Genomic DNA, 14,811 nt, shown 5'->3' on the forward strand with positions numbered 1-14,811 from the left:
CAAACGATAATCCCTCGGCAAACTAATCAAAATATTGTTATTAAAACGATGCGATAACGTGTATAAAATAACGTTTGTTTATTTTTTTTTATTATTGTAATTATTAGCCAAGTATTAAAATATTTTCCGCCTTATGGCCCGACCGTAAGCGTTTGAAATGTATAATTAAGTGATAATCCAATCATTTTTTGAATGATCTACGCTGTATATACTATTAAAAATAACTAATAGCTTCAGAAAGCAAACTCTTCGGTCAACTTTAAGTTTCTATGTACAATTACACTATATACATATTATGATAGGTACAACGTACATTTCTCTATAAAGAAACGTCGGGCCTTTGGGTTTTTTAAACCAAAATATTGTGTCTTAGCAATCATCATCATGGATTTAATAGTTGCTGATAACGCTTTGTATGATAATCTGTGATCAATATATTCAAGAATATAATATGATATATACTGAGAGTATACCATTCGCTATAGACAAGGTATTTTGTCTTTAGAGGTACAACAAAATTATACTTTTTTTAATAATTATAAAATAATAACTTTTTTATGTTAAAAGTAGGTCTACACGTCCTTATACTTTATTAGATTTTTGTAAAGCGTATAAAAAACAAATATTCAATTAATATAATGTACAAATAAAACCCCCCAAAAAATAGTATGTTGTCCATAAGTTACATAGAATATAGGAAAGTGTGCACACATAGTGTGACATCTATAAACAACCTGCATGTATATTAACGAATAATGCGTATGGTCTTTGGATTATAATAATAAGAACCGTATTGAAAACCCATCAAGGTCAGCCGACTAGAATGTTGAAGTTCAAAGATCCCCGGGGGACATACATAGTATAGAGAAAACATCCGTCACGAACCAACATGGTCGCCGCCGACGCTGTTGACGTTTGATTAGTTATTTTGACACCGAATGACCCATAGTGTACCCACTACTTTGTATAATAATAAAATAGATATTCGGCGTTCGATCCGACCATAACAAACGATTTTAAAAATGTTGGTGAAAAAACAACCGAACAATCGTGCATGGTCGACCGAAAAACCCGACTTAAGCCCGTACCAGAACTTAAGATAAACAAGGAAGAAAAAAGGGCTAAACACGACTCTGTATGTGTGTTCGTACTTGACCGTCGCCGTTGAAGACTTTGGCCGTGGTCGTGTCCATTGCAATTACGACCGCGAGGTTCATTTTTTTTTTTTTTTTTATTCATTCTCTTTATTTTAAGGATCTCATTTCAGACGAGCCACGATAATAACAGGTCAGTGACGGGATAATATCCTCCAGTCAACAAATATATGAGGTTATGTGTGTGTGTACACTGTACAGTGTACATACCTTGTTAGCGCACCGCCCACAGCCGGTCAGGATTTTTAGGCCACACGTCGTCGTCTTGTTACTTTTTCTCCTGTATAATATAATGATTCCTATATATATATATATATTATATACACTAGTCGGGTTAAGCCTCATCACACAGTACTTAAATTGGTAAAGGGGTTTTTTTTTTAACAATATTATTTTTCCATTCCTTCGCATTACGTATATTATAATATAGGCACTGTTACACACCGCGAAGGACACGTTTCGGATTCAATAACCGATTACTGTTGATTGGACTCACGTATATTTTATATACATATAACACTATATTATGTACAATATCAACATATAAAATATACCGCAAACCGAACCAATTATAACTTTCCACCCCCCCCCCCATTCCTGTCCCCGAAACCACTCTAAACAAACCAAACAATACAATACATCATAATAATTGTTATCGAAATGACCGGTTAGAATTTTACAAAACGAATGACGCATATTATACACACATAACACGCGTACAGTCTTTTTCGAATTTAGAATAATATGAATGTTAAAGTAATATCTCAGGATTTACAATACCAGGCTGAGTGAGTATAGACCGTTTATTGAATTAAGTGACGTACAAGGAAATCAAGAGTATTTTTTATTTAGTCATTTTTGTTAAAGAACATTTTAAGTGTCGACTATAATAAATACCATCGGGTAGAAAAACCCTGAATAGAATAGTAAAAATAATTTTCATGCATATAGCCAAGGTCGACGCCACCTAACATCCTAACGTAAAAATAATAATATGTTCTTCACGATTGTCACCCAAGTGATGAAATGTCAATCAACCATAATCTATTAAAAAACTATATTCTATAAAAAAACATTTTACGTTCAAATCGTATTTCCTAAATTCTCGTCGCTCGAAGAATTAACTGACAAGTTTTTAAAATTAAATCTAAACCAAATCTATAATGGAGTTTTAAAACGAACAATATCCAACATTTCAATAATTTGGAAAAGCGCTATTATATGGAAGCTGTCTGATTTGTGTTAAGTTTTAGGTGAGGCCTGTGACACTATAGTAAAAGAGAAAACAATACAAATCTGTTAATGATGTATAGAAGCTGACCTGTACAACAAGACGTGTCAACGGTTTAATGGTTTGTTTTGACCGACAACGTTTATCAATCATTGCCACACACAATCCAGTCATGATTCTCAATCACTGTGATTGACGAAGTATAATCTTAAGTGTTTGAAATTCATCAGCCAACGAGATTTTACTCCGGAATGCAATCGCCAATTCTTCTTGAATACTCGTGTACGGAATGATCAGATTTTAGTAGCGTCTATTTTATAAGCAGCAGACCTATGGTTTTCCATTCACAAAAATAATATTGTTGTATAATTACACAACCGTCATTCATGTATGCAATCCAGGTATTATACTCGTATAAAATATATTAATATAGTACTTTATACCTACTCATCGATTTTCGGTTAATTGATTGTTTCGCGGAAATTGCAGATTGTAATTATACATAATATAGTATGCTCGGTTGGATAACTGTAAAAATTGTGTAGGTATACATTTCTAATAGGGTTTTGATTATTATTTAACTGCTGCCGTTAACACGAGAAAACGTGAGAAATTAGCCTGAATATTTTTACCCGCATCGCCACGTAAATATACCTGCACCAGAGTCTAAGAATAATAATGTAATATTTTTAATCAGAATAATAATAATATTGTGTAGTCGGTTTTGATGATGGTCGCCGACAGATGCAGTCCGGGTATCATTATTAAGTCATTAATATATAGATCCGTTGGCTTATGTACACAAACGCACAGACGTTCGTTTTAATAGCATACCATTACAACATGTATATCTCTCTACCTGCAGTGTATAATAATAATGATACGAGTGCAATTGAAAGGCCACCAAGAAGTTTAATGACTACATTTTGAAAAATGAAAAACAAACAAAATTAACAAGGGTAAATAATAAATATATAGATCTCTTGTACTCAGGCACGACCGCCAAGCGAGTGCCTCGTTTTCCGAACACTTTTTAAGGCGTAAATGCAGCTATTTGGGGGGTGCTACACGAGCAAGATTGGTACAAGCTAATTCGATAGTATAGTCAACCCATTGAGAAAACCAGATTACCTTTTGAATCAAATCCATGACCCATCTGGACAGTTCGGCTCTTTTGACTGGTGCTAGGAAGATTTCGCCACTGCCAGACGTATGCATAACGCTTTAAAAAATAAACAACTATTCTCATAGTACACTTAATTTTAAATGAATCAAATTTAACTGGTATAGTGTCATTGTTTGTGTCTACAATCTTATAATCCACTACTATATTATGTATGTTGGCAGTCCAAATAATATTTATGTCGTTAGACCTATGGGACGCACAAACTCATACACATCGCTTTCTTTTTGTAAAGTCTGTAAACCCTATAAACAAGCAAGGCGCGTTAATTTTTTAATAATTTTCTTAATTTCCCAGGGGAGAATGAGACGTTTACGGTTAGAGGTATATATTCTTATTCTTCGTTTTTTTTTCAAGGCTACACCTATTATGTCTGATCACTAAAACGCGGGTGGTCAAAATACAGCGCCGAGGTAGTAGTATTATAACTCGTTATTCAAAATAATTAAGTACGCCGGACAAATAACGTGGTTACTACAGAAAAATCTGTACCCTGAAATTATCTTCTAGTTAGGACGACGAGGTGCGGACACACGATGCGACCTCGTTCCCGACGGATCGTGTTTTTTTCTTGGTAACGTTTTTTTTTTTTTTACATTTTTTACTTTTTATTATAATTTTTTAGTTTTTTTTATATCTTCTTTACTTTAATACATAGAAAATACGGTTCACGTATAATATCGCGGAGAAAAGGATAATAATGTTTTAAAGCCCACGACGGGTTATTATATTTTTGTGCTGTCTTTTTCTGCAATCATTACCACACATCGGCGTAACGAGATTTTGAGTGTATTTTACTATGTCGGTTATGGAATTTTGTTGTATTATTATTATTATTATTATGTGATTTTAACTCTCAAAAAATGTAACGCCGTAAAATCCAATGAACCGTGTAATTTGTGTGGCGCCGGATTTCACTGTACTCGAAAAAACAAAAAAGGATAACGCCGAGCCACATGCAAAACACGACACCGAATAAGAAAAAACGTTCCAAAGGGGTTCTTTTTATACATATAAAAATGTATACTTATGTATCCAAACCGTAAGAGACTGTTTAGGCGACCAACGAGAAATTATTGGTTTGGCTCCAGTCCAGACAGTGGCGGTGGTACGGCGTTGGTCCCTGGTGCGCTTTCGAACTTTGCAGTAAATATATATATTTTTTTTTTTTTTTTTTGTCTTTTTGCAACACACCTTCTTAAGTTAAGGAGGTGCTAAAAATTTACGACCGTTTTGCATCCAGTGCAGAGTTTTTTTTGCTTTTAACTGTGTTTTAAGCAACAACCCCCGCAGTACCCGATTACATATTCACGCGCGCCTCAACAAGCCCGGCAAACAACACGTTATCGGAAACTGCGAGCTTTGGAGACATAAAGCAAAAAAAAAAAAATGCTTCCAATTTAGCCGAAAGTTAATTTTCCATTTAAAGTTATCCCATTACGCAAGTACACCGCACGCGCGTTATGTTTGAGAGCCAAAGTGTTTTCTTTTAGTTATGTGCACTATTCTACGGATGCGTACCTGCCTAAAGCATAAAACATGGTAGTATTAATGAAAAAAATCGTTGTCATCGATTAAGCAAAACACTACTAAGTGTTAAATCGCGTTAAAAAAAACTTTTTAAATACATTACTCCAACTATGTTTGTCGTGTTACGATATTATACTAATTCCATGTCCGCCAGTCGTTAACGCTATGCGCCCATTGTTTATCGCCCGATCAAACGCTAAAGCGAGCTACCTACCCGTTTTTGACTATATAATAAAATACTCTACACATATTATATTATAGTATCCACTTTCGTAGTACTCGAATGTGATACCGCTAAATGCCAGACATTTAATCGATATTCATATTTGTTTGTATACTTGAATGAATTTGCATTAGCATTTAATAACGACATGCATTGCACTATAGGACCAACTTGCCTGCTCTTACTCTGATCACCTTGTTTTTGGGAACTCTGAGCCCAAGTAAAATAACAAAAGTTAACTCGTTTTAGAAATACCTAAAGACCAATTAAAATATAAAAAAAATAGTATGAGTTTCCATATAAAAAAATTAAAAATGTAAATTTAGGAATGACGACTTTTTCAACAAACCGTGGTCGTTCATTTAAGGGCTTTAGCAGCGTCAAAGAAAAACAACCAACGACTGCGCTATGTGTATTTTATATTATTCTTAATTATCGAACGTTTCATTTAAATTGCGTTGGAAAAGATGCCGATAATCCGGAGACGGTCGTATATTATTATTCTTGGAGATTTCAACACACACCATCGGCCCTCGTTAGCACGTCCAAGTCGATTATATATATATATATATATATACTATCCCAATCCCGATTTTAATTCCTCCGCTTTAATTATTCCTTCCGTATTGCCACAGCGGCCAACAACAGTATATTATAGGTATATATACACACTGCATGCACCTACCTAGGCTGGTGACCATCACATATATTAGGAATTAATACTCACACACACACACATACGCACAAACGACCGGTATTTCAAATGCAAATGCGTCGGTCGGAGCGTATTATTTTATTGGTATATATATATATAGAGAGAAAATAAAAAGAAATAAATGATTAAAAAAAACGCACCGTGTACGACAATAATACACTGTTACGTGATTATTCATTTGCATTGTCCCCCTTCGAACACACGTTGAATGTAAATTTCATTCAATGGTTCCTTTGCTACGGGATACATAAAAATAATAATATTAAAACACATTATAATATTATATAGCGTTTTATACGATACAAACAACACGTACCGCGGCGACGCCAATATAACTCTTAGATAATAGAAGTTTAATCTTATGCCGTTAAATCATAAACAAATTTAAATGAATTTTTAGAAAAATCAAAATCATTTGGTTTTGACACACCACTTATTTTTTACCAGCATATTCATCAGAGCATGATTCCGTTCCGATAATCAGCATTTTTCAAAAAAATACCTTTAGTCCTGCACCTACCTATTCTTGTTTTACTATAGTTTTCAATAGTCTGAGTCGTTATTAAATTAATACCGTTTGTCATTTTGTAATAAAAATTTCAATTTTAAATAAACAAACAAAAACATAAAACCAATAATTTGGGGTTTAAATACATTAGTTTAAACATAAACAATTATATACACGATAAATGACAAAGTAGATACTACAGAAAAATCGTCGTGAAATTAATTTACAGTAACACTTACAGCGTTAACATACTGATGTATCATAATATGAGACATTGAGATATTATTGGATTTACGTCCAAGTCTATTTGTGTGCCTACGTTTCTAAGCCTTATCAAAATATAGCAATCATATATTGTGTTCGCTGGGCCGAGAACTGTCCAGTCCGCCTCTGCATAAGAGCTTACATAAGTTTAATATAATGGTAAAAAATTAAAAATCATACATCGTATATACCTGTAGTATACCTATTGTCAAACAATAATAACAATATAATTGAAATAGCAATACCAGTTATAGAAAATTGTATAACTTTTTATTCTAGCTTATGAACCTTTTTGGCAACAAAACAACCTTTGTAGATAATCAGAATTTAAAAATTCTTGAGTATTTAAATTAACTTGGAAAATGACTGAAACGGCACTCTTAAGTCTTTAAAACAAAGATAGTATTTCATCTGTTTAAAAATAAAATTATGCCAAACTACCACAAATATTGTCAAATATATTTTGTATACATTATTGCGTTATTAATATTAAATTATTGTAGTTATTGGTAAGTTATCTCTTGGTGTTCCTGCATAGATAAATTACAATAAAAACATGTTATCTTATCCGTTATTGGTATAATAATAACGGCAATAATATTAGTCATGAGTCGTGAAGTGTTTGTAAAAGCACGTTATATTATCAAGTTGAGTTTTGTCTACGCCAAGGCGACGTTGTCGCAGATATAGGTACTACTGTAACACATTATTATGCTAAAATTACGTCGAAAAATGGCCAAAGGCTTAATGTTTCTAGTGGTTTGGTATAATGGCATTAGACCAATGTAGCGTGTATACTGTATAACATAATATTTTGACAACGTAAGCGTCGCGTCATCTCTGACAAAACTTTGGTTTCCGGTCCTCGTCGGTTAACTTCAAAGCGTGTTTACATAAGTGTACGAACAATATAATTGGTGTAAACGCCGCTTTATATTTTGTACACCGACATAATATTATATTATTGGATTAGGTATATCATGGTGAAGGAAAAATATACAGAATATTTTTTTAAAGCAATTACATTTAATATATCGGAATAACGTAGCATTATATTACGGTTCTCGTTTGGGTTTATAATTTTACATACGGGAAATACTTTTTTCGCTTACTTCAAAGACAAACGCATTTCACAAACAAATAACACATACAATATATTTTTATGCCTTTAGCGGCTGACGTGCTGAGTTATTTAGCACGCCCCGAGAGGTGCACAATATTTTAGTTTCTTTTGAGTAATCGCACCCCGTTCGCCGTATATACACAAATTACCTATACATGTTATCATTACTTTCTCGGGCGTGCAATAGCTGTTGTCTACACAAAGTTATGCTCGCTATTCATCTCGGAGTCGACATTTCTTTTGACGAATAGGCTTCAGACTTTTTAATTTCAACGTCTTTTCAACATCTATCTTACCTTCCGTTTCCGTCGAAAATACAAAGAATGATTTTAAGCCGCTAAAACGATTCGCATAATAGCTTTGACAACGGTTTTGGGTTCACCGGTGACTAAATCCGCTTAATCCTAAAACAACGTTAGTAACGCGTAGATTTTTATTTATTGCTGAGTCGCGAGATGTCATTTGTCGAGATCTTTATATCGTTTCAACGACACCAATGTCCTATTTGAAAAGTCTGACTTGGAGTAAATTGGTTCACGGCCGCTATACTTACGGCGCTGTCACATCATCTAGACACTATACTGACAAAACGTTTTTCGAGTGTTCTAAAAGAAAAAAAAATTACACACGTCTTGTCAACTTAAAAGAATACATTTCATACGCTCGTTTAAAAATATACATTATATACATATATATTTAACTTTTGAAATAAATTACTGGATCCTTAATGACAAATTCTCTTTAAATTAAATGTATCATAAGACTTTTAAAACTTTTTATTATTACGATTAATCTTGAAAACATAGTACACATTTTATTTTTGTTTGCTTTATAGTTAATTGATATGCTACGTTATAAATTGTAATGTTCTAGAAAATATGTAGGTAATATTTTAGTCGTTGTTAGTTGTTGAGCGTTACTTAAATTTCAGAACAGTATCGTCAAAATCGTGTTGTATAAATGCGAAACAAAGGAAAATATACACACACTACTATAATATAATCAAAAAAATGAATAATCTGAGCTCATCAACTGTTTTCACACTATTATACATATTATATGAGTGTACACAATGCAAACGATACACTCTTATTTTAGTGGAAATTAAACTGTCCACAGTCTCCATGGTCATCGTTGCCCCCATATGCACATAGTTACATCATTTAAAACAGATATTATATGAGATTATATAATATATAACAGTATACGACCATATACATTTTTTTATTGTTCATACAACTTTTCATGTACCTACTCTCAAATAATTCCAAATCAATAGAAAAATAATACAAACACCTTAGATAAAATTCAAAACCGTCGTAACACCATGATGAGGGGAGGGGTGGGGCTTACTTAACCACCAAATCACAAAGTTATCTCCCGTTTATTTGTTTATTGTTAAATTATTGCAATTGGGCTTTAACCCGTTTTTATTTTTAAATAAATTATGTAGTCATTATCAAATTTTCTTATTCATATTATAGTGGTATTTCTTTTATCTCATAAGGGTTGGAAGTGGCCACTTGGGCTCATATGTGCGTTTGCTATGATATATTACAAGTTCGTGAGGATATACATACATGATATGCATGCACTTTGAGATGCACATTACTGTATCAATGCGCCAACGATATTTTTTTCGCACGACTCTATTAGACATTCGTATCACGCGTTTCGGCCTACGAGATCCGGATTTTAGTTCATTTTTTTTATTTTTTTTATTCCTTTACTATAAAAGCACGCATGAGTGTCGTATGTACGCAATAATACAACGAAATAATCGTGTTTTGTTTCTCAAACGGTTTTGGATATAGGAATATTATTATATTACATACTTCTTTATAATTATAATGATATTACTTACATAGAATTCAACTACTTGTGTATTCCGTATGAGTGTCTTACATATTAGGTAGATACTCGTATCTTACCGGACTTGTAAAAATACCAACAAATTCGAAACAACCAAATATTTTTTCTTTGTTGGCAACCTGTTTTAAAAAAGTACAAATTATATTTTTATTAAAATTAATCTCGAGTCTATGTAATAAAAATGTAGATTCTAATTATGTTTAGGTTTTAAGTTAATTACCGAATTTAACAAAAATTTATATTATGTTTTATAGTGTTAAATTTATAATTGTGAGCTTATGTCATAACAAACGTCACCTTTATCGCGTTATTCAAATGAAGGACACGTGGGAAGAAGGTTTCAGAATTTTTCAGGAGAACAAAAGTTAGTTTTTGTGAACAAATCTATATATGTGTCAACCGTAAATGCGCTAAGCAAAGTATTGCATGTTAAAAAACATGTAGCTATAAAAAAAACCATAGTTGTTTAAAAAACGAAATTTTAAAGCTAAAAAAAATTACTTTACGCAATTTTTCTTCGAACATTTTATATTTTTTTATTTAGAATTTGTTGCGCGTTTATAGGAAATTGAAAACTGTTAAAACTTGTGTATTTTAAAAAAATTATGAAATAAGATGACGCGTTAAAATTGTATTATAAAATGTTTGCTGTAGTAAAAAAACTTGCGATTTAACACAATATCGTGGAATTTTTTTTACCAGGATTTTCGCGTTTCGCGGTAAAACGGAAACAAGCCAGCACAAATAATATTATAGCTATTGCCTATTGGCAAATAAGAATAGAAGCGTTGGGAGCCGCCAAAACGAAAAATTAGTTAACATTGTAGATATATATGTATAGTCAGTCAACGTGCGCGTACGTGCCGTTGTCGTCTCGAGTTTGTTGGCATCGTATATAGGATATTGTCTCGTGTGCGCGTTCTAGACAATGACAAATTGGCAATGTAACGTTAAAAAAATAATAGGAGTAGTGCGAGCGAGAAAGGCGAACAGACAGAGCAAGTCAGAGAGAGACTAGAAGACACAAAAAAACCGCACTAGTGACTAGTCCCAATTATGCTGTTGCGCATAGTCGTCGGTCAAATGCGTTACTGTATAATTGACAAAAAATGACTTAACTTCAAATAAGTAAAAATAGTAATGGTGGCCCGTGGCATTGAAAGTTGATGCTAGAAAACGGCACACTACCTTAAAAACAGTCTACCCAAAATAGTTATTATAGTTTATAAATCTAAAAACAATAACTAAGATTCAAATTCAAAAAAAATATTTTTTTATCAGGTAGAGTAATTATTATCTAGCTTAATATTTTAATATATATATTATTACAGTGCGGTCTGCGATATTTGTTTTGGGCAAGTATAAATGTTATTATCAACCAATTGATTTTAATAAAATTACTAGACATGTATTTAATATAAAAAATGTAATGTACCTAAGTGAATTATACATGTGTATTTAAAAATTCCCCAGTTGTTTGATGTTGTTATATAATTTAAGACTAAATGTTTACTGTTTCCGTTAGGTATTGTATGAAATGACTCAGATAGATAACTGCGTTGATTTTTACATCACCAGCAATCTATGAGCAATTATTACAGACTAGAAGTAGTGATAATAAATAGGAATACAAATTATTTTAAACTTAGGTGTTTGAAAATAGAACAACTGAAATTATTGATATAAAAATATTATAGTGATACACCTACTAATATATTATATCTATTATTTTGATTTACGGTAGCGAGAAAAACGAGTTTCACAGATCCTAGTCCGTTTGGATAAAAGGTCAACGACAAGACGTCGACGCAGTACATAGTAGTTTTTTAACAGCTTCAATTTTTTTTCTACTAGACTAACCATTAATTACAAACATATTTTTCTTGACATTCAGAGAATTCCTCCGGTTATAATATTTCATAAATATTATTAAAATGGTATTTATCTATCCAGTATCCATCGTCTATAAAATATATACAACAAATATCTAATACAATTATAAGTATAATAATTATATCCGAGAAATCTGAAGCCTTACTTACGGAATTATATACCTAGTTACAGATGAGAATCCTGGGAACCGATCGCAAGGACTTCGGCGCGTCAAAACGTTTACACTAGTCATGTGAAATATACTATTTTGTGATATTATTTACAGATTCGTATGGATTTCAAACGACGCCCGAAACTAGTTGAAATACAAAAACAATATTGAGTTCTAGTAGTTGTATGTATTAAGTTATTGTTTACAAACCGGTTCTCATTTCCGAATGAATTTTATTTGAATAACGAAGATAACAAATAATAGATATTATACACAATAATTGTTATGAAATAGGTACTTCAGAGAACACCGACAATTGATAATGGCTAATGAATATAACGATGTAGTCATCAGTCCATTTTTTTTTTTAATTTGTTCATCACGTTACGTCACTGGAAAGGGCGTCGCTCTTTTCCACCAAAATGACCCTCAACCAATTCCCATACCATTTATTGTATTTTTTAATTAATGATTAATTGCGTTTAGCGTGTTATTTATTTATAATGTCGAAAAATATTGAAGTGACAACGAATAATATCAGTGAGCATAGTGTGCTAATCAACAAAAATTTTAAATATACATATTTGTATACAATATTCATCTCAAAATTGTACTTGGTGAAGGTGCTACAGAAAAAAATGCTAAAATGTTTACGAAAAATAATTATAATTTCGTTAGAAGAGAAAGTTAATTATACTGCAGACCATAGTGCTGTCAATAGACTTGACATGGACAGACAAATTAATAATTTCGTCTGTAAGCGTACTCCAGCAGAAGATATTGAAGCCCAATTATGTTGGCAGTAAACGGAAACAACACCCACTGGCCACTGGAAAAGACTAGTGTAGATTCCAACGAATTTTTATCAGACCAGTTTCTTATCAGTGTGCGGAGTTTGTACTAATACGGACGGAAAATCACCGTGTGTGGGGCACTCGCTAGTTTCGCTCCGCCAAACCAAAAATATCCTAGGTTTGCAGGTTACAGTCTAGGAGGAGATCACAGGTTTAAAGTTAGTCGAGGAATAAGAATTGATAAAAAACCGGTCTGATAAAGATTCTTAAACTATACCCTAGGCTGGAAAAGTTATGTTAGGCAATACCTAATTTTATTTATAAAATAATTAATTTTTTTGGTACAAAAATAATAATAGGCAATATTTACAGAGAAGAAATGAACGAAAAAATAGTTAGCGCTCAAAATCAAACTACCTATTTTATTTCAACAAAATAATATTAATACATTACTAATTTAAATGTAACCATCTCTTGTATTGGTAATAAAACAATTTAAAATAAACAAACGAATTAAATTATGAAATGAAATTAATGAATACTTGTAAATAAAATATTATTATAAATAAACATCTGTAAAAACAGAATCGTGAAATGTTGTTGTTGTTTGATTTTCAAACAAAAGTTATTTTTTATTTAAGTATTTAAATGTAAATTTAAACAAATACCTACCGCTCGAGTCTAAGTAATAATTATTTTTTTTTTTGGAATTATTGGGTAAAACAAAATGTATGATGATGCAAATAACGGGACAGCAATGTGTTACTCGTATACTGCAAACAGCCATCAATAATTATCGTCGACAACAGTCAAATACCTACTGAAAACAGCATATTAATGAGCTAATTAAATACTTTGATACTTTGTGAACCCTAATTATCAGGTAAAGAATATCAAATATGTGCTCGTTGCATATATTATTTATTGATATGTCATCTTAATTTTCTAGAAAACTTGTTTAATTTTAGAGATCACTACCTATACAAAAATAGATGTGTTAACGTCGCTTTTTTGTCTATGTAATTTAGTACATTCGAACGAGATTGAATTGACTTGTGAAAAAAGGAAGTCATTACTTTAACGACAATTATTAACCTTTATCGTGTAACATGCAACGCGCTATATTTTATTTTATTTTTATATAAAGCGCTTGAGTGTAGGCCCTGCTCGGTCTGCTGGTCGCTCTATTATATTATTTTATGTCAGTGAAATCGGAATTTTCACAAAAGCGGTCTATCTTTATAATATTATATTACACAATGGTCGTATAGCTGCTACTACCTACACCAATTCAACGAGTTGATGGCCGGTGATTTTTCAAAACTTTTCTCTAATTAATCTTTTTAAAACAACGACCACGCCAAAACGGTGTTGCGTCTCGAGTAAATGTATATCCGGATCTTTCTTGTATTTTGATAGCGTTTCATAATTATTTAGATTTTAATAATGATGCGTTACTACAAAAATGTTGTTAAAATAAGTATCGGATACATAGGATCTGATAAGCATATTATGATAACGATATTGTTAGCAGTTAAATAAAAAAACGTTAGGCACAACCTAAGCGTTAACAAATTGATATGATACCAAATTGATGTGATCAAATAATAGTATTGTTTCGGCACTGATCAGCGCCTTCTTGCAATGTGACTTACTTGAAAAAGAGTTTTTGAAGCATAAAAGTCGGCAAGTTGACTAACCACAATCACAGCTAAGTTTCGCCCGAAAACCAAAATGTTGTCACTGTTGCAACCTTGCGTCTATGCATTTGATTTATGTTCCTCTATAATATAGTCAATAATGAATACTGTATTTTGTATATTATTATGAGATGCTTTTGATGTAGTTCTATATAGGTTTTGCATGTCCTCGGTGACAACATTACCCATTATAAACACACTGCTATTATAATTTAAGGCGCCTGTATCATTATGTTCGATAATTATTATTATATTATTAGTATTGCTTTGTAGTCGTTGAATGCGGTACACGGTTGCTGGCTTATTAATCCGTAATTTGTACGATTGTTAATTACACCGGCGGGCAGTAATGTCCTTTTTGAAAAGAGTCATTATAGCATTATTAATACCGTGTTAATTCCGCCCGGAGCCCGATTAGGCACACAATCAATAGCCATCGCAGAGACTTAAAGCAATAATAATAATAATAA

This window comes from Adelges cooleyi, unplaced genomic scaffold, assembly GCF_023614345.1.
Source record: "Adelges cooleyi isolate 19-005CV unplaced genomic scaffold, UGA_ACOO_1.1 ACOO_flye_CR_arks_rails_tigmint_CR_PRNA_30, whole genome shotgun sequence".
In the NCBI taxonomy this organism is placed as follows: domain Eukaryota; kingdom Metazoa; phylum Arthropoda; class Insecta; order Hemiptera; family Adelgidae; genus Adelges; species Adelges cooleyi.